Below are 19,465 nucleotides of genomic sequence, written 5' to 3'. Positions count from 1 at the left end.
GGGACAGCTTTCTGGATCCACAAGACAAGGGCCATTGGCAATAGGGAGGGGGAGGTAGCAGGGATCACAGGCTTCTAACTCATGAGGCAGTGCAGATTAAGATGGCATTTGTAGTAGCTAATAGAAGACAAGGTTTTCAAATGAAGGTTCAACGAGTGTTTTTCCACAGAACACCACCACCAATGGATAGCCAAGTAGTCCAGTAAAATAACCGAATTCAGCCAACAGACTAAAGAAATGAGCTTATTTTTAACCTCTTCTGTTTATCACATGTATAATCCTCAGTCTTTTTGTTTCTCTTATAGGCTGAGCAACTAGAAGAATTCATGAGAACAGTTCCTGTAGGACCAAGCTCGCTGTTTTCCCAGTTCCCACAGAGCGGGGTGCCTGCCAGCATCCACAGCAGCTCTACAACAGCTATTCCAGGCTGACAACCACCCCAGAATGCAACCTCTTTGAAAACGAAAGCCAATGTAATGTTTCTAATGTGGCTTTGTGAAGCCTGAGAAGTTTCTACTCCTCTCTTCTGGTAATAATTAGAAGTTTTTTTTCTTTGAGTGCAACAAAGCTGCAGAGAACCACTGCATAGAGCAGTGATGGCGAACCTTTTGAGCTCGGCATGTCAGCATTTTGAAAAACCCTAACTTAAGTCTGGTGCCATGTCACATATAGAAATTTTTTGATATTTGCAACCATAGTAAAACAAAGACTTATATTTTTGCTATTTGTTTCATATATTTAAATGCCATTTAACAAAGAAAAATCAACCAATAAAATGACTTCGCGTGTCACCTCTGACACGCGTGTCATAGGTTCGCCATCACTGGCATAGAGGATAGAACATGCTTTCGTCCACTTAATCTGGAAGTCTCACACAGTTAAAGATGGGCAAAGCATTTGGAAATATTAGAGGCCTGAATTGTTCCATTTTAGTTTGATGTCCTTGTGGCCAAAGCACTGGCACCCGGTTCCTTGGAATTATCTGAATAACTCCACATTCACCAGATTTTATTTTGCTAACAATTATTTTGTGTGCATTTTCTTTCCCATTATTGCTTAATAGACATCTTGTAAGGTTCCTGAAATGGGAACAAATCTAATTTATGTAGTGGTACATAACATCAACAGTTGATTTCATCATGAAGCAGAAATGCAAATGGAAATGTTTAAAAGAAATTTCCATTGCCAATTAGTTCGTGAAAACAAAGAAAATTCAAAATTTTAAATATAAAGAGATACATAGTAAATGTATGAAGGGATATTTTAGGACTAGAAATATGTAATTTAGTTTCTTTGTATATTACTACTCCCTCCCTTGCCTTCCTAAATCTTTTATTGTCTCTTTATTTTCCAAATTGAATTACAACCTGATGGATTAGTTTCATTAAAAATTTAAAAAAAGTTGAAAGAAATCCAATAATATTAGAAATTGTAAAATATACTGACTCAAATAAAATAATAAAGACAAGTAGAAAAGCAAAATGCCCAGAATATCAATCTACTTGCTTCTTGATGTCCTTAATTTGAGTGATTCATAACCAATTCCTAGAAGAGTGTATCTTCAATTAATTCACTACCAATTTGCTTTGGGGTTTTTTTTAGTTTTCTTAGAATTTCTGGGTCAAGTATTCAAATATAGCAATTCCTGTCTTCAGTCTTTGTAACTTAATATAGCCATTATTTAACCTTGTTTTCTATAAATAATCCTTAAGGCCTTGAGGATATAATTGTCCCCAGTTCATTAATGAACAAAGTATTATTCTAAATATATTGAGATTTCTGGGTACATTTTGTTTAAGCATTTCCAACGAAGGCTCTGCCCACTCCCAATCCAATCCCCAGGACATGAGAATTCAGGCAAAAATGGTCTTAGATGCCATTATTAATATTTGTCAGGTCATGTAATCCATGTATTTTAAACTTGAAGGAAACCGATAGGTTTGAAGACCCCTTTGGTATTCTGAGATCTATGGTCTGACTCTCTTTGATGTTTCTCTTGGTGTCATTGAATATTGAATCCTATTCATTGCCTATAGCATCTCAAACTTTGCAAATGAATCATCCCTAGTCTACCCCATGTGACATTTCACTTCACCTTTTCAAAGGTGGACTTATGAGAGAGAAATAGACACCTATTTAGAAATTTGGTCCAAATTTCCCAGAACATTTTTAAGCATTTCAAGGTCCAAATATGTCCACACACCCTTTCTCCATGAAATTCTAGAAGCATCCAAACTCTATTGCTATACTAACAAACCACCTCCAGCATTCATCCAGGGAAACAAATCTATGTTACCATGACTCCAGGCTGATGGAAAATGACATTTACGTCAATATCACTCTAAAGAACTTCTGCTTTCTTACCGCTTATAGATTTATTTTCAAAACACAGAAGTAAGCTATAACCCACTCTGAGCTCCCACTGAAGTCATCGATATAGTTTTCAGCAAATACATCACTTACACTGAAAACCAACTTTGTCACAATAGTGCTATTCTAATTCAAACCACAATCCTTTTCTAAAATAAAATCCTCTCTCTTGTTTCTCCAGGAAAAGAAAGTGCATTCTGGGCAGGTTTAAAAACCATTGTTTACTGAGCATCTGCCAGCTCTGTTCTCTTTCAAACCTCCCCAAATCCCAGCCCCTCCACAAAGGCTCCCATATATTGGCAGCAGTGAGGCCCAAGGCCATGGCCACCACTCCAGAGACCAGCACCATGCAGCCCATAATAATCCATTTAAAGGACAACTATCACTGTGCATGCTTAATTATTTATCTGAACTTATTTTTGCTCTGTGATCACTCATCTTGATCCTATAGTATAGAGCATAGCATATAAAGGTGCTGTGCTTGTTTTACTTTCTTTACACTGGGTTCTGTGCTACCTGCCAATGAGGGTGGTTCTATCTCTGAAAGGACTCTACATGTTACTTTATGATATTTCTCACATGGAAGGGTATTTACTAAACCCTGCATTTGCTTATTAGCTTTCAACTCCCTGGCCCTTATACTTCTCTAGTTAAACAAAGCACAATGGAAAAGGAAGGAGGGGGGGAGGGGAGGGAATCTTACTTAATGGGAATGGACTGCGGCTTATAGATTATTTCAATGACCAGAATGGTCAAGTAACACAAACTATTACATACATGCGCCTCTGGACGGATTTATGTATGTGTGTGTGTATGTATGTATGTATGTAAAGGAATCTTGCTGGCTGTGTCTAGTGCCAGGCACAGAGCCCAGGTTCTGCAGTCTAACTGCATGACTCAGATCTTCACTCTACCACTTTCATGAGGAATATTTTTCTCCTCTGACTTTGGTGTTCTGATAGGTGAAGCAGGCACCATCACCACAATAATGTACCTTGTGGGGTTGTGGTTAGGATAAAATGAGAGAAGATGACACTTGGGGCAGGGGAGGTGGGAGAAGGGTGTGACCAGAGACCCCTCTCCCTTTGTTTCCCCTTTTCAGGCTCTGGCCCCTGAGTGTTTCTCACCCCTGTTGTTTCCCTGCTGCGCTATCAATCCAGGGACTAATGGCCAAGACCCCAGAGCAAAGAACTGCCCTGTCATCCGCGCATTCACTCTAGGTGCAGTCAGAGCTCATGCGGTGAGCTCATGTGATTCGGCAGGTCCCACTTAGTTCATCCACAGCTTGACACTTTTTTGTAAAACATGGGATTCTACACAGGCTAGGGATCTTCCTGAATGAGGCATTACAAGGCTCCATGTTGGAGTCTTACCTATTTTTCTTTTTCTACCTCAAGATCATTGACAATTACATTCACTCCCATGACTTTACAAACCATCTCTAATTCTAGCTCCCATCATTAAGGGCCTGCTGTGGCCAGGCGTTCCACTTGTCACTTACCTTATATAAAACTGCAAGATGGACACTCTTTTTCTTCTTTGTAACTTATGGGGGAACTGAGATTCAGGAATGTAAGCAACTTGCCCAAGACCACACAGCTGGGAATGGGCCATGCTGCTACTCAAAGTTGGGTCTGAGTTCAAAGACCGCACTTTTTTCACTCTACCAGAAAAAGCAAACAGATTTCCACTCGTGTCCAATATGATGCATACTCTTCCACTTCTACTTAACAGTCTCTGCTACGCCAAGAATTCTTTAGTTGAGGAGAGCTGTTGTGTTTGTGCTTTTGCTTGGTTTTGGGTGTTCCCCTCTTCTTTAATCATCTCAGTTGAATCCACATAGATCTTGAGATCAGGAACAACAGCTGTTCTCTGCTGTTTTTTGTAAACAGACCCAACGTCAACCTTTCTGCTATAAAACCAAATCATCTAGGTGTTGTGTGAGGAAATAATGTATCTTGGAAGTCTAGGTTTGAAAACAGGAATTTCCGTCTGATGTGCAACTCTCTCCTGACAGACTCAGAACTTGACCCTGGCCCCTGGATTCCTTGGTGGTTATTTTTTCTTAGAAAAAAATGTCTGGTGCCTGGTTTATAAAGCCCAGTCATCATTAATGCACCAATGAGTACAAAATCTTTTAAATATCTGATGTAGAGGCCCCATTTCATGTACGAAGCAACCTTCTTATTGCATTAGTGCTTGAGTGGCTTGTTTTGGCTAATCTAGAATTCAATTATGATTTTTTTTTAACAGGTAGAAGGTACTACAGAGGCTTTCAGAAAATGGGAATTCACGTGTAGCTGACTTAAGTGATGACAAGACTCATTTTTTTCATACAGCATGGTTCCTTCAAGGAGAAAAATTCTCCTCCTTGATTGTTCTAAATCAGGGAGGGTTTGTAACGATGTCAAAAGCTGGATTTTCTAGAAGATAACTAGCCTCCCGAGCTTACGCCACCATGTCATATTTTCCTGTTTCCAGTGATTCCCCTGGATGAGTCTGAGTGACTTTTGAAGTCTCGAACAAAATATGATAATTTTCCAAAAGGATTCTCACTTTTACTTTATCTTATATGAGAGACTAGAGCCTTAACATTGGTCCACATGGGCATCCAAGCACATTGCCATTAGCCTGCAGATTCACCCATTCAGAGGCCCCTTGGTTTCAGTCGATGCGCACTGGAGACAGAGAATCTGGTTTAGGATACAATGAGCTCATTCTCCTGGACTGAGGGAAACCAGGCTTGCCAATTCTGGTCCTAATCTCACTCTTACATGGTTATGATTATTCAGCACAATCATGAAAACTTGATCTACTTTAGAATTCAAATGTCAGCTCTGTAATGCTATTAAGAAAATAATAAATAATTTCACAGTCATCCTTCCTAGAAAAAGCTGGTGAGACCATCCATCATCTGTAATGCAAACAACAGCAAACATTTTGTGGTACTATGTACAGGTATTTTGCAAGTGCTTCATGTGCAGTATTTCATTCAGTCGCTACAGCAAGTCCTTGAGTCAGTATTCTTTCTTATCCCATTTTTTGGACTAAAAACACTGAAAACAGGCAGGTATGCCACAGGTAGCCACAGACAGAAGAGTAGTTCAAACAAATCTGTATGACTCCGGAGCCCATGCTTTTAACACATGATAGGTTATGTTGCTTTTAGAATAAAATAGTCACACTGTGACAACTAATATTAATTGAGTACTAGCTATGTGAGTACTAGTAAGTTAGATACACGTAATAACTTACCTTATCAGGTAACTTTTATGATTACCATTTTGCAGATGAGGAAACTGAGGATGAAATAAATTAAATAACTTGCCCAGAGTCTCACAACTAGGAAGTGGAAGAACCAGGTTTATAGGGCCTACACTGACTCGTCAATAACCATCTCCCAGTTGTCTATGCTCTTATGACTATAGAATGACTGTCAAGAATAGCAGTCATCCTGGCCAGTGTGTCTCAGTGGTTGAGCATTGGCCCAAGAACCAGGAGGTCATGGTTCAATTCCTGATCAGGGAACATGGGGGGTTGTGGGCTCAATCCCCAGTAAGGGACATGCTGGAGGCAGCCAATCAATAGTTCTCTCTCATCACTGATGTTTCTATCTCTCTCTCCCTCGCCCTTCTTCTCTCTGAAATAAATAAAAACATTTTTTGAAGGGAAAAAAGAATCCCAGAGTCAGAGATTCTGTGGTTGTGGTACAGAGACAAGTCAAATGGTTAGTGATGTCCAGCCATCTCTCCTGAGCACACAGTAGGAGCAGGGCTCTGACCTGGGCGGTGGGGGCTCTAAGTGGCTAGGATCAGACATGGGAGAAGAGCCAGGCTGACTGCACCAAAGCTGCAGAGCAAGGACCTGAGAAACAGCAAAGGGTCAAATGCAGGGTCGGATCATGGGGACACATGCAAGGAATTGTAAGGACAATGGGCAGACTCAAAGGGGCTGGGCAGAGAGGAGCAACTAGATCCAAGGCAAAAGAACTTCAATTAGGCAGCAAGACAGAATAGGGAGTTTGGGAAGACAACCGCAGAACATTCAAGAACCTGAGGCTTGGGAGATCGGAAGCAAAATCCACTCATGATTTGGAAGGAGGTGGTCAGAAAGCCAGTGGAATGAAGGGGAAGGATGAGCCTCTGCCACTGACCTCATCAGGCTGCTGATAAACTGTTAACCCACCTGACTAAACAAAAATCGTGATCATCATGAACTTCATTTGTAATGTCTTCCCTGTAGAGATAGATAAAGAAATCTATCACCCTCTGTCATGGAGCTGGCTAGCATTCCCATTTGCCATTTACCCAATTTTCTTTGCCTGGAACAGCCATCCACTGAATTCATTAAAGGCTTTTGTTTGTGAGAGTGCCTTGACTCTGGTTAGCATCTTCAATAAAACATGTCTCACTTTGTTCTCTCTCAGTCAGTCTCCCTGGACACCCCACATAATCATCCTCTTGTAAACAACGCAGGCTTTGAAGCCACTAGAAGGCCTGCAAGGCTGAGAGATGGGAATGAGCTACAGGCTCCCTGGTGGAAACCAGAGACTGGAAATCTTTCATAACCTTCATCATTTTTCATGATTATGAAAGTGTTGAGTGTTCATTGTAGAAAATACACCAAAGCATCAAGAAAAAACTATTATCCAACAGAGATAAGCAAACATAACATCTGGTTTAGAGCATATATGTATGTATACACACACACACACACACACACACAGATATGCATGTATATATACATATATATTTAATTTTAGCATTAAATTTGTGCAGTTTTATTTCCTGTTTTTTCTTTCACTTGACACAGATCAAAAGTGTCTTCCCATGTTGAATCAATATTCACTGTAAGCACTGTTAATGACTACATGTTAGCCCATTCCATTAAACGTCTGGTACTTACATTCAAGGGTTTTTTTCTTGCCTTTTTATATGAGGCTGCTGAGTTGGCTCTGTGGTTATGTATTCAGACCCTACTTATCCATTTCATCTCTATGCTTTCTGACGTGTAAGACACAGGTTCTTATCCATTTCCTCTCTATGCTTTCTGACGTGTGAGACCTAGAAGGCCCTGCTACCTAAGCACTGGAAAATAGAAATTCTGGGTTTTGTCTTGATTTCTGCCACCAATTCTCTAAGCAGCTGTGGCCAATCCCTCTTCTCTGTGCATTGTATTCCACATGGGTTGTGTTGTGCTGTCTAATTTAAACATACAGAGTTTAGTAAATGAGAATATTCCACCTGGCCAGCCATGGCACCGAATACAGAAGAAGCTGGTGTTTCCTGTAGAGCAAAGGTCAGGATGACATGTGCAGGCATTGTGCTAAGCACAGCACACACATGACTTCATTTGATCTTCCCAGCATCCCAATGAGGTGAGAACTATTATTATTTACATGTGGTGGAAGAGGAAACTGAGGCTCAGGGAGTTTAAGTAACTTGGTAGAGGCCTAGTAAGTAACAAGATGGGGTTCGAGCCCAGCTGCAGCTTATAGCCCAGGGCGAGGACTGTTGTTGGAAGGTAAAGCCCTCTTCCCAGCGACTCTGAGCCTTGTGGCCATGTCCTGGGAGAGAGCATCTGACCAGCCACTTTTAAAAGATAACACATCTGCACATTTTAGAAGCCAGTGGAAGATTGTAGATGAGGCCAAATTTCTTAAATGTTCAAATCAAGTAGGAAGTACTGAAAACAGATGTGTGACAAGGGAAAGAAAAATGGCTCAGACACAACTCTGGAAAATTGAAACGACTCTAGGATCCAATTTGAAAAAGAGCCCCAAAGTATTATGCTAAGTGAAATAAGCCAGTCAGAGAAAGACAAGTGCCATATGATTTCACTTACATGTGAAATCTAATGAACAAAATAAACTAACAAACAAAATAGAAACAGACTTGTAGATGCAGAGAGCAGACTGACAGCGGTCAGAGGGGAGGGAGGCTGGGGAGCTGGTGGAAAAGGTGAAAGGATTAAGCAAAAAGAAAACACAAAAAACATCTCATACACATGCACAGTGTGGTGATCACCAGAGGGAAAGGTGGGTGGGGAAAGGTAGGAGAGGGTAAAGGGGGTATAATGGTGATGGAAGGAGACTTGACTTGGTAGACACACAATACAATATACAGATGATGTGTTGTAGAATTGTATACCCGAAACCTATATAATTTTATTAACCAACGTCACCCTAATAAATTCAATTTAAAAATAAATTAAAAAACAAACAAAAGTAAATTTAAAAAAATAAAAAGAACCCCAGATCCTGACATATCTGAGGGCCCTGGTCTTCATTATCTTTCCTGAGTATTTTAATCATAAAAGCATGTAGCTCTTTAATATGTCTCCCATCCTAATCCTCCCCTGCACAGGGAAATGGTATTTTGAGTTTTTGTAACCAGCCCACAGACACAAGTCTATTTTTGTGAATCCAGACACATGCCTTCATATTCCCTCACCATCCCATCCTCCACTGTGTCAGTACCTCCCTCCCACCCCCGCAAGCACGAAGGCCCTCCAGGAGGCCTCGGAATAGAGAGGACCTCGCCCACCCTGCCTCCCAGCCTCTCTGCCCCCACAGTGACTCACACACTGCAAAGAGAACTGATGCAGACAGAACAAGCCGGCTTCAATCTGAGCTTTCACAGCCGCCGCCGCCACCGTTACAGCTAAGCCTCTGCCGGGCGTGGTACTAGTTCTGTATGTACAGCAGCCAAGTGATACCCACATTTTTCTAGAAGAGGGAAAAATGGGGATGAGATGGAGAGCTTTGACCTGCTGGGACTAAAGCTGTGCCATCCAATTCAGCAGCCACTGGCCCAGGTGGCTAGTAGGCACTTGAAATGTGGCTAGTCCAAATTGAGATGCAGCTGCAAAATAAACACCAGATTTCAAAAATTTCATATGAAAGTAAATGTAGGATATTCCAGTAATAATTTTTAAATTGAGTAGGTGTTGAAATAATATGTTGGGTATATTGGGTTAAATACAATATATTATTAAAATCAAGTTCACCTGTTTTCTTTTTACTTTTGTAATCTGGCTACTAGAAAATTTTTTATTGTATATGACATCTCTATTATATTTCTATTGGAGTGTACTGGTGTGGTCAGAATTTATACTGGCTCACATAGGTAAGAGTGTTGGGGCATGGTGAGGTGGGGTAGGGGAAGATACTTCACAGGCCTGGGTGCAAATCTTTCTTTCTCTCTCTCTCTCTCTCTCTCTCTCTCTCTCTCTCTCTCTCTGTATCTCAGTGTCAATCAATGGATGAATAGGTAAACAAAATGTAGTATATACACACAAATGTAGTATATACACAAACTGTAGTATATACAGCCTTAAAAAGGAAGGAAATTCTGACACATGGTACAACATGAATGAACCTTGAGGGCATTATGTTAAGTGAAATAAGCCAGACACAAAAAGACAAATAACATATGCTTCACTTACATGAGGTACCTAGACTAGTCAAGTACATTGAAACAGAAAGTAGAATGGTGATTGCTAGGGGCTGGTGGGTGGGGTGGGGTGGGGGTAATGGGAGTTGTTTAATGGGTGTAGACTTTCAGTTTTGCAAGATGAAAAGAGTTCTGGAGATTGGTTGCACAACAATGTGAATGTACTCAACACTACTGAACTATACACTTAAAAATGGTTAAGATGGTCAATTTTATGTTGTGTGAATTTTACCATAATTTTAAAAAATTTTAAATAAAGAAACAGTGGTGGCAGTAGATGAGGTACATGGGAAAGCAAGGCCCTGTGAGTTGCCTTTTCTGTGTCTCAACTGTTCTGGCAGCAGGCCATGAAGCGACAAGAGCACTTGACGCTCAAGTGAGGCTCAGGCTAAGCCGTGCAGAGGGGAGCCGGTTCAGCTCCACAGCCCACAGCTGCACTCGGTGTCAAGGAAGCAGTGATAGAATCTCTCCTGACCCTCAAAGCCGTGACCACTGCAGAATGCTTTATTTTTCTGTTTCTAACTGCCCTCCCTACCGGCCCCTAAGAAATAGCAGAGCAGTAGAGGGGTTTAAATGGCTGCTAAAGGGCAGGCTCTGGAAGCAAACCGCCTGAGTCTGACCTTGACTCTCCCTTTTATTCATTGTTTTGAGATGAGCACATTAGTTAACCTTTCTAACGCTTGTCTTTAAAATAGGAACAATGATATGGTGTTTGTTTGGGTTTGGGGAGGATTCAATGAGAATTCTGCTTTGGAGCCCTTATCCCAGAGCCTGCACACAGCAAGTACCTGATAAAGGAGGACGGTTACTGTTCTCTCCACCCAGCCAAATCCTACCTATGGTCCAAGAACCAGCTCAAGCCCTTTCTCTTCCATGAAGTCCTCCAAGAGCCCACCCTGAACCAACAGCCACTGTGAACTCTCCCATAACACTGGTTATTCACAGCCTTCATCCCTGCAGCAGTTTTTCGGGGATCAGTCCTCATCTGGCCCCTCCACATTGCAGCAGGGAGAGAGGTAAGAACTATTATTCTTAGAACTCCCAAGTGCGCAAGGATCACCAGCAATAGCTTATGAGTTACACACAATAACTGATACTGCAGGAACTCAAAACTGGCCTTGTTTGTTCTTGCAGCTAGGATTTAACCCTGTTTGTGTTCTATAACTTAAGGCGTACCAGAAAAGACAGCCCCGTCCCCCAATCTCTTCACACCTGTGCAGAGCGCCTTTAGAGTAGGTCACTTTGGGTTCATCTGTCTCCCTGTTCCCTCTTCTTTTATGTGTAATTCTTTGCTGGGAAGGATCTCATGCTTCACCTTACCTGAGTCAGTTTTTTTATTTTCTGAGACCACATTTTGCCAGGTTTTGGGACAAAAATTCAGAAAGCAAGGGAAATGGATCCCAGAGAAAACCTGGTTTACCTTATAATCAATCCATCTGTTCAGTCTGCCCATTCATACACTCATTCAGTGAACATTCTTAGATACCCATCACGTGCCAGTCACCGCATGCCCCTGCGATGACTCTGCTGGACAGTCCTCTTCAAGATTCTGAAAAGGAATCCTGCAGTCTTTCCAATGCTGCTTTGGCAATGTATAGACTATCTCTGTCTGGCGATATGGGAAACATAAAGCCATTCAATTGAGCAACTTTAGTTCAAGGGCAGTGATTTACTTATCTCCTTATGCCAAGTACCTCATGTTTCTGGACATATGGTAAGTTGGTAAGATTGGATGGATGGATGGATGGATGAACATTACAGATAACATGAGTCTTAGTTTGAGTTCCCTGGAAGCAAATCCTGAGTTAAGGTCATTTATTTGGGAGGTAATCCCAGGAAAAGCTGGTTAGGGAGTAGGAGAGTGAGACAAGCAGGAGAAAGAAGCCAATAAATGGTATCTTATCAAGCAGGTTATCATTCTAATATGCATCGGGTTACTTACTAGGCCTTGAATACTGAATGTCTCCCTTGCTTCCTGCCCTCATTAACTGAATGGTTATGGAACTCAGATGTTCTGAATGAGGATGGGAAAGTACAAATATGCATGTGTTGTTGGATGCCTTTAAATAGGAGAGCATCCTTTTCCCCATCTCTGCAGACCAGAGCTTCTTAGAGATTGCCTAAGATCTTGGGTGAATTCAACATGTCCTTGGGCAGATTTAAGTAAAGTATCTAGGAAACATATCTCCTTTTGATATGTAAGAAAATAGCTTGGTTCAGAGTCACCTATTTCAGGACAGGAATCACACATTTTATTTTCATCACTTCCTAGCTGTGTGACCTTGGGCAGGCTGCTTACATTCCCTTTGCCTTGTCTCCGCACCTGCAAAATGGCAATAATAATAGCATCTATCTCGTAGGAATGTTGTGGTGATTAAATGAGACTATGCTTGTTAAGTATTTATCAATGACTGGGGAAGAATAGGTACTCGAGCTATTCTTATTATTGCTTGGAATGAGTGAAAATGTGTGGTAGGTGAATTTTTAAAATTATAATTACATAAATATTATTAAAAATACAACTATAAAAGGGCTAACCAGATGTATAAAACAACCTGGATTTCTGATAAAGGTGTTGAGCATTCGTGAGCACTCTCCTAAGGAAAAAAAAATAAAATAAAAAAAGATGAATCAGGCACATCAACTAATACCAACAAAGCCGAAATAAAACACTTAATTCTGTGAATTCAATCCTCTGGTGTCCAACCTTAGAAAGACCAGAATTTAAGGGTATTTCAAACTCAGCTATCTGGTAGAGAACATAGAAGCAAAGGGCAGATTCAGTCAGTTTCTCTTGGTGTACACTGGAAAAGATTAATGGGCGCCTTGTGTTTCAATGTTAAGTTCTAATTTGTGAGATTCCTATGACCTTCACTTCTTGACATTTAGAAGAAAGATTAAATGTGTCTCTACGCTGTGCTCCACATCTATTGGAAAGATCCACTAGACCCGTGGTCGGCAAACTGCGGCTCGTGAGCCACATGCGGCTCTTTGGCCCCTTGAGTGTGGCTCTTCCTAAGCTTTAGGAGTACCCTAATTAAGTTAATAATAATGTACCTGCCTATATAGTTTAAGTTTAAAAAATTTGGCTCTCAAAAGAAATTCCAATCGTTGTACTGTTGATACTTGGCTCTGTTGACTAATGAGTTTGCTGACCACTGCACTAGACAATTGTGTTCATTACTGATCATGAGACTTAAAATAGTGACTTAAATCAAGCACAGACTTCTTTTTCTCTTATAAAATAGGAAGTCTGAAGTTAAATATTCCAGAGTAGACAGGGTACCTTCAAAGTGTCATGAGAACCCTGGGCTACTTTCAGCTCTAAGTTCGACCAGCCCTGGCGTGTGACCCTTGACCTTATGTTTACAAGATAGCTACTGGAGCTCCAGCCCTCACTTCAGTGTTTTAGACAAAGAGAAGAAAGATGCAGGGAAATACAAGTAGAGTCTTCTGACTGATTCATCTCTCTTTAAAAAGCTTTCCCTGGAAGCCCCACTCAATGACCTTCAATTATATCTCATTGCCTCTCCCCCAACAAGTACCTTTGTAAAGAAAGTTGGACAGCTTGCCACACCCAACAATATAGGAATTCTGTAGTGAAAAGGAAGAGAAGACGTATACTACTTAGAGACCTAGCAATCTTTGCAACATTGAGCTCTTTATAAATTGTTGTATTTTAAGAAAAAGACAAAAGGAGAGAAGAAGAAAAAGGAGAGAAAATAATCTGCTAACTTATCCCTTTAACCTTCTATGAGCTCCTAAGGCCAGGAACTGTGCCTCATTCATCATTGTGTCCCCAGGGCCTAGCTCAGTACCTGGCCCATAGTCAGTGCTCAGTAAATATGAGTTTAGCTGGCCAGTGTTGCTCAGTGGTTGAGTACCAACCTATGAATCAGAAGGTCAGGGTTCAATTCCCAATAGGGGGCATGCAGGAGGCAGCTGATCAATGATTCTTTCTCACCATTGATGTTTCTCTCTCCCTCTCCCTCTCCCTCTCCCTCTCCCTTCCTCACTGAAATCAATAAAAATATATTGTAAAAATGAATAAAAAAATATGAGTTTAATGATTGAACTAAAGGACAAGATATGGGTATAAAATAATAAGACTGATTACAGACTTGTGTGAAAATCCAAGTATCCTAAATGTAGATGCTTGGCCTTTAAAGACTTGTTCTCACAACAACTCAATAAAAGAGTATTATAATTAACCTCATTTTATATATGAGGAGACTGAGGCTAAGAGAGTTTAAGTAACATACCCAAAGTGAGACATCCTCAGGGCCTCATGTAAGAGCAGGTGATGTCATCAAAGCTACTGGGGGCCTCAGCCAAGTGAAATGACCCAGTGCTCACCAGGGAGGAGCAGAGCAGGCACAACACAAGCAGGGCAGCTGGGCAGCATACTGCCCTTCTCACCACTCAGCTAGCACCACCCATCCCCCATGCAAGTCCTGGCCAGCATGGCCAATGCCACTGCCCTGCTATGCACAAGGGAATGATCTAGATGAAATATTTAATTTCCTTCCGTTTTACTGATGAGGACACTAAATTCCCACAGAAGGTTGGCATTTTGTCCAAGGTCGCACAGCTCAAAGGATTAGAATCGGGTGTACCAACTCCCAGTCTGGTGCTAAATTGGACCTCAAGTTTCCATCAGCACCAACCTCTCAAGAAATCAGTGCAGTTGCCTAGAAGCAGAACTAAGATGAACTGAGAGCTACAAGATACTTCTTTCCACCACCCCAGGCTAACATATCCACTCCCCTGGCACCCATCCCAGCATCTGTGGTTGAGGGTGCTAGATCCAGATTGCAGTAGCATTGAGGGAAGAGGAGGCTTTAATAACAAGTGGGGGAGGGGGAGAGGCATCACCAAAAGTGCCTCCATGCCAGTAGCCTCTAGGAGCTAACACCTTAGCCCTGGCCCCTCTAATGGGAGATGTGAGCAGGAGCAGGGTGTCCCACCACCCTGGTTTCCACACGTGTCCTGGTTTAGCACTGAATGTCTTGCATCCTGAGAAATTATTCAGAATGCTGGCAAGCAAGGGCAGTTGGTCACCCCAGCATACTTCTGCTGCTTCTCATGGGCCATACGTTTAAAGACTTTCAAGAAGGGAGCAAGAAGGAACCAAAGGTAGCCAGTCCTCAACAGTGGATTCAAGCTGTCAAAGAGTCATGTGTTGAGTGCTGAATTGGTGATAGGCGCTGGACACGGGACAATCATTGCTCCTGAGCACTCACCCAGCACTGAGCGAAAGGGGCTTCTTATAGATACACGTTCACCTCACATCATTGCTAAAAGACAGATGCTATTGTTCTTCCACTCTCAGAGAGGAATCTGAGGCACATGAAATGTTCCCCACATGAAACAGCAAGAAGGCGACACAGGTAGGGTTGGGCCAGGCAGAGGGATTCCAAGGTTTGTACGCTCTCTTCTTCATGGCCCTGCCTCACAGAGGGAGGGGGGGCTCCCTCTTCACTAAAGAAACCCACAGCCTGGGAGTCAGGACAGGCAAACGCTCAAATTCCTGAAGGAGGAATAAGCATGATACCTTGGCTGACATTGTACCTGAAGTAGCCGTGGACCTGCTCAGCCTCTACATAAAAAGTTTAATTCAATCATCCTACCACGTGCACAGAACTGTTACCTACATTTAACAGAGGATCAGGCTGTGGCTAAGAGAGGTCAAGCACCTTACCCAGTGTGGCACAGGTGGTGATGCTGGGGTTCCAATGCAGAAATCTAATCCTGTGAGAGGGCGGAACTAGCAGTGCTTAGGAGCTCAGGCAGTTTGTTACCCACGGCCAGTGGAGCCACAGACTAAGTGCTCTGGACATTTAGCCATTCCACTCTTATAATTCCTTTGTGCTAAGAAGGCTAGGCCCAGTCTTGAGCCCTGGCCTGTGTTCAGCCAGCAGCCCCAGAGCTGGTGGTGGCCACTATTGTTCTGCAAGCCAGTGAACCAAAGGCCAAGCAGAGAACTTGACGATGCTGACAGAACGTTCAGCCCTGCCACAGTGCTCTTTCCTTAAGGATAAACACAGCTCGGTGCTGTTCTGAGAAGCACCTTCCCATGCCCTACCCCAGACTGCCCCTCGATTGTTGCTGTTTGCTTCCTGCTCCAGAGAAGAGTTGAAGACAAATTATCTACATACATTCAACCATGGCGAGGAGGAGGCTGTCTCGGGTCCTGCCCGTCACGGAGCTGTGGGCTCAGGTTATTGTTACTGCGTGAGCAAGAGGCATTATTAGTATAGATGTATTCCAGAAGTGACTTGTTTAAAAATCTTGCAAGGGGGCAATGCCTGAGAGCACATGCTACCACTATGCCCGCAGAGTCCTCTTTGGCGGCAGCAGTTTCTGGGAGCTCTGATCTCTCACGCGAGAATCCCTACTCCTTCAACACTTGTGCTGAGTGGCAGCATAACTGAGGTTCCTAGATGGCAGAGTGGCCTCTAAGAGGGACCCCACCTTCCTATCATGAAGATGGGGTCCCTCTTAGAGGTCACTCTGCCTCTAGAAGAACTCTGCTGCTTCTCCCACAATGACAAGGGAAAGTGAGCCACAAAGCAGAGGGGAGAGTTACTTCTCTGCAAAGAAAACAAGCCACCCTCCTAGATGCTAAGGCCATGAGGACACTAACCTAGTGCCAATTGCAGCTAAATAATCTGGTGGAAAACCAGTAATAAGTGCTCTGATGAAGCTGAGAATACTTGGGCTTGTGTGTGATGATGATGATGATGATGATGATGATGATTTAAAACAATAATCGTCATATTTACCACATGCCAAGCACTGGACCTAATCACTTTACATATGCATTTTGACACGCTATGAGGTATTATTACCATCTCCATTTTATAGATGTGGAAAGTAAGACACAGAGAGGTTAAGGTACTTACCCCAGATGACACAGCTAGAAAGCAGCAGAGCTGGGATTTGAACACACAAGGTCCATGGAAAACTATGGGAGCATGTCTATGGGGTACCTTCAGGGGTGACTATGACAAAGCTGTGAAGTGCTGTGGGATTCTGGGCGACCACTGCCTATTGCAGAATATGAGTGTTGTTTTTCCTTGTAACAGAGCCACCTTCTGGGCCCCAAGCATGGAAGCCTGCAAGCCCAAAGCACCGCTCAGTGGAGAAAATACCCTAGTTTCTAGCTGGGAGCTGGGAGCTGGTACAGAAAAGCGTATCATCTCGGACATAACAGTGTCTGACACCAGGTCACCCCTGTAAATACACTATGTCACCCTGCTTCACGAGCTGGATCAAACAACTCTCTCTATCTCCCCAAACCGAAGGTTTTCTCCACGTCTGTGAAGGTGAAAGAGGGTGGCTCCCCTGCCCAGGCTGAATTTAGAGTCCTCACTGCAGCCTCACGAAGATCATGGTCTGCTTGCTTCTTCTGTGACCTGTGCCTTCTCACTGGCCACTGGCCAGATCAGGCCCAAGAACGATGCGCCCCAGCGTCGCCTGGGCGTCTTCAGAGCCCAGCTCGTAGTTTCCAGGGGTGGAGGGGGTCAGCCTGCTATACATCCACTGCTGAGCAAGGGGTCCAGTCACCTGAAGAAAGAATCCCAAAATCAGAAGCAACATTCATGACATACCTCTAAACTTAAAAACTAGATTACAAAATAATAGGTACGTTTGATAGTATTGGGGGGAAGAAAAAGCAACAACAATAACAGTTGTTTGTTGGGGCTTACTGTATGCCAGACACTGCTACCGCTTTCATTTATCCTAGAGGAATTCTGTCCCATAGAAGGCATCAGCTAGGTATGAACACCTTGAGACTAAAAAGATTAAGTGAATCACCCAAGGCATAAGTGGTGGAGTCAGGATTAACCCCAGCTGACTCACCACACACCCTACTCACATCATCATCCCAGCCTCTACATACAGCAAGATGTTAGCTGTGGGGACTTTTATACAAGAGACTAACTGCTAGGGTCAGGATTTTGTTTTTATTTTTATTTTTTTACTTTTCTGTGTTTCCCAAATTTTACATGCTAAGCATTCTTATTTTTGCATTGAGGGGATGGGTTGGGGTGGGGTGGGAGTGGAGGATGTTACTAAGAATAAAAAAGTAGAGATATTTTTTCAAATAAGAGAAATAATACAAAACCCCCAAAGTCATTAATGTCTGCAGCTCACAACCAGATAACTAGATCCTGGTGTCCACCCCTCCTCCTACTGAGTTCAGTGTGTGGCAGCCTGAAGGCTCTCCTCTCCACCCATCCCTGGCCCGCCCTCCTCTGCTCCTCACCACCCATGTGCCCTTCTGCTGCTGCCTCGCCTCAGGGAGCAGCCCCCGCCCCCATTCCCAACCAAGAAGCAAGCCCAAGTCCAGGATGTGAGTGGCCAAAAGGTGGTGGGCAGGACCAGAGTAAACAAATTTTCCAGGTAACCACCTTATGAAAAGGGTGTTTCTGGACACTGGGCCCAAATACTACAAAATAACAAGAAATGATCCTGAAAAGACTAACACCAAACCACCCTGAACCCTGAGGAGACCCAGGAGAGCTGCCTTCTGAACCCTAAAGAAGAAGCAATCCTTCAATGCCTACACTGTCCTTAGCATTATCAATCAACTCCGCTCCCTGTGATGGAGATATAGACCTACACAGGGAGTTTACAACCAGTTGGAGAGGCAAGACAGGCCTCAGGTGAGTAGGAAAAAGGACACCTCTTTTAGCACACCCATACAGTGCTGATTTGTGATAGCACAGGCATCTCCGAGTGGTTTACATTCATTCACTGTGGTGCTGCATTGTGTGGTCGGTGTCTAATTCTCTCACAGCCAGCCAGTCGTACAGTGAACAGCATGCTTTTGTATGTCCTCAGTGTTGGGAGACAATTCTCTGTGGGTTGCTCGGGTTTCTGTATGTCTTACAAGTGTGGCACTGACCATCTTTTCAAGGATATTTGTACAAAGAAAAGCCTTAGGAGATAGAGCTAGCGTCTCCCCCCAGAGCAAAGGGCAGGCTTGCTTATTGCCATTGTAAAAGATCCTTAACAGGAATCTTAAAAATGGCCCATATGCTCAGGGCTCTTCTCCATAAGACAATGCAGTGCCTGTCCTGGTGTATCACGCTATGAAAATTAGGGCTCAGGGGACCTGCTTGGCATTACCAATACTCTAGCTACTGTCACTGCTGTAAATAACAAACGGTGCTTCGTCTCTAACCCAGAAGGCTCATGTTTTCTACCAGAATCCATGACACTGTGGCAAGCGAAGTCATTACTGTGTAAGGAGGGTAAAATTCCAGACACTTCATAGTTTGTGACACTGAGCCAGTGGGTTCTAACATGTTATAGTCTCCTTTTCTCAACCTGAGGGACACAGTCCATTCCATTCACTCAGCTAAGGTCTCTCATCCTGCCATTATTTGTGTGTGTGTATGTGTGTGTGTGTGTGTGTGTGCACAGTTTTCATAATTATGATTGAAAAAAGGGGACATACAAGTGATCAAATAAATTTGATCTGCAGCAAATAAATTAAGGGGCAATCTCACCAGCCATAAAAGGCAAGAATAACGGTGGCTCAAGACTCCTTCATGAAAATGGTTAGGAAATCAAGGGTACAGAGCAACAGGATATAAGGCATTGGTTGAAATTCTTTGATGTAAGAAGAG

This window comes from Myotis daubentonii, chromosome 4, assembly GCF_963259705.1.
Source record: "Myotis daubentonii chromosome 4, mMyoDau2.1, whole genome shotgun sequence".
Lineage (NCBI taxonomy): Eukaryota > Metazoa > Chordata > Mammalia > Chiroptera > Vespertilionidae > Myotis > Myotis daubentonii.
Note: the sequence above shows the minus strand (reverse complement) of the source record.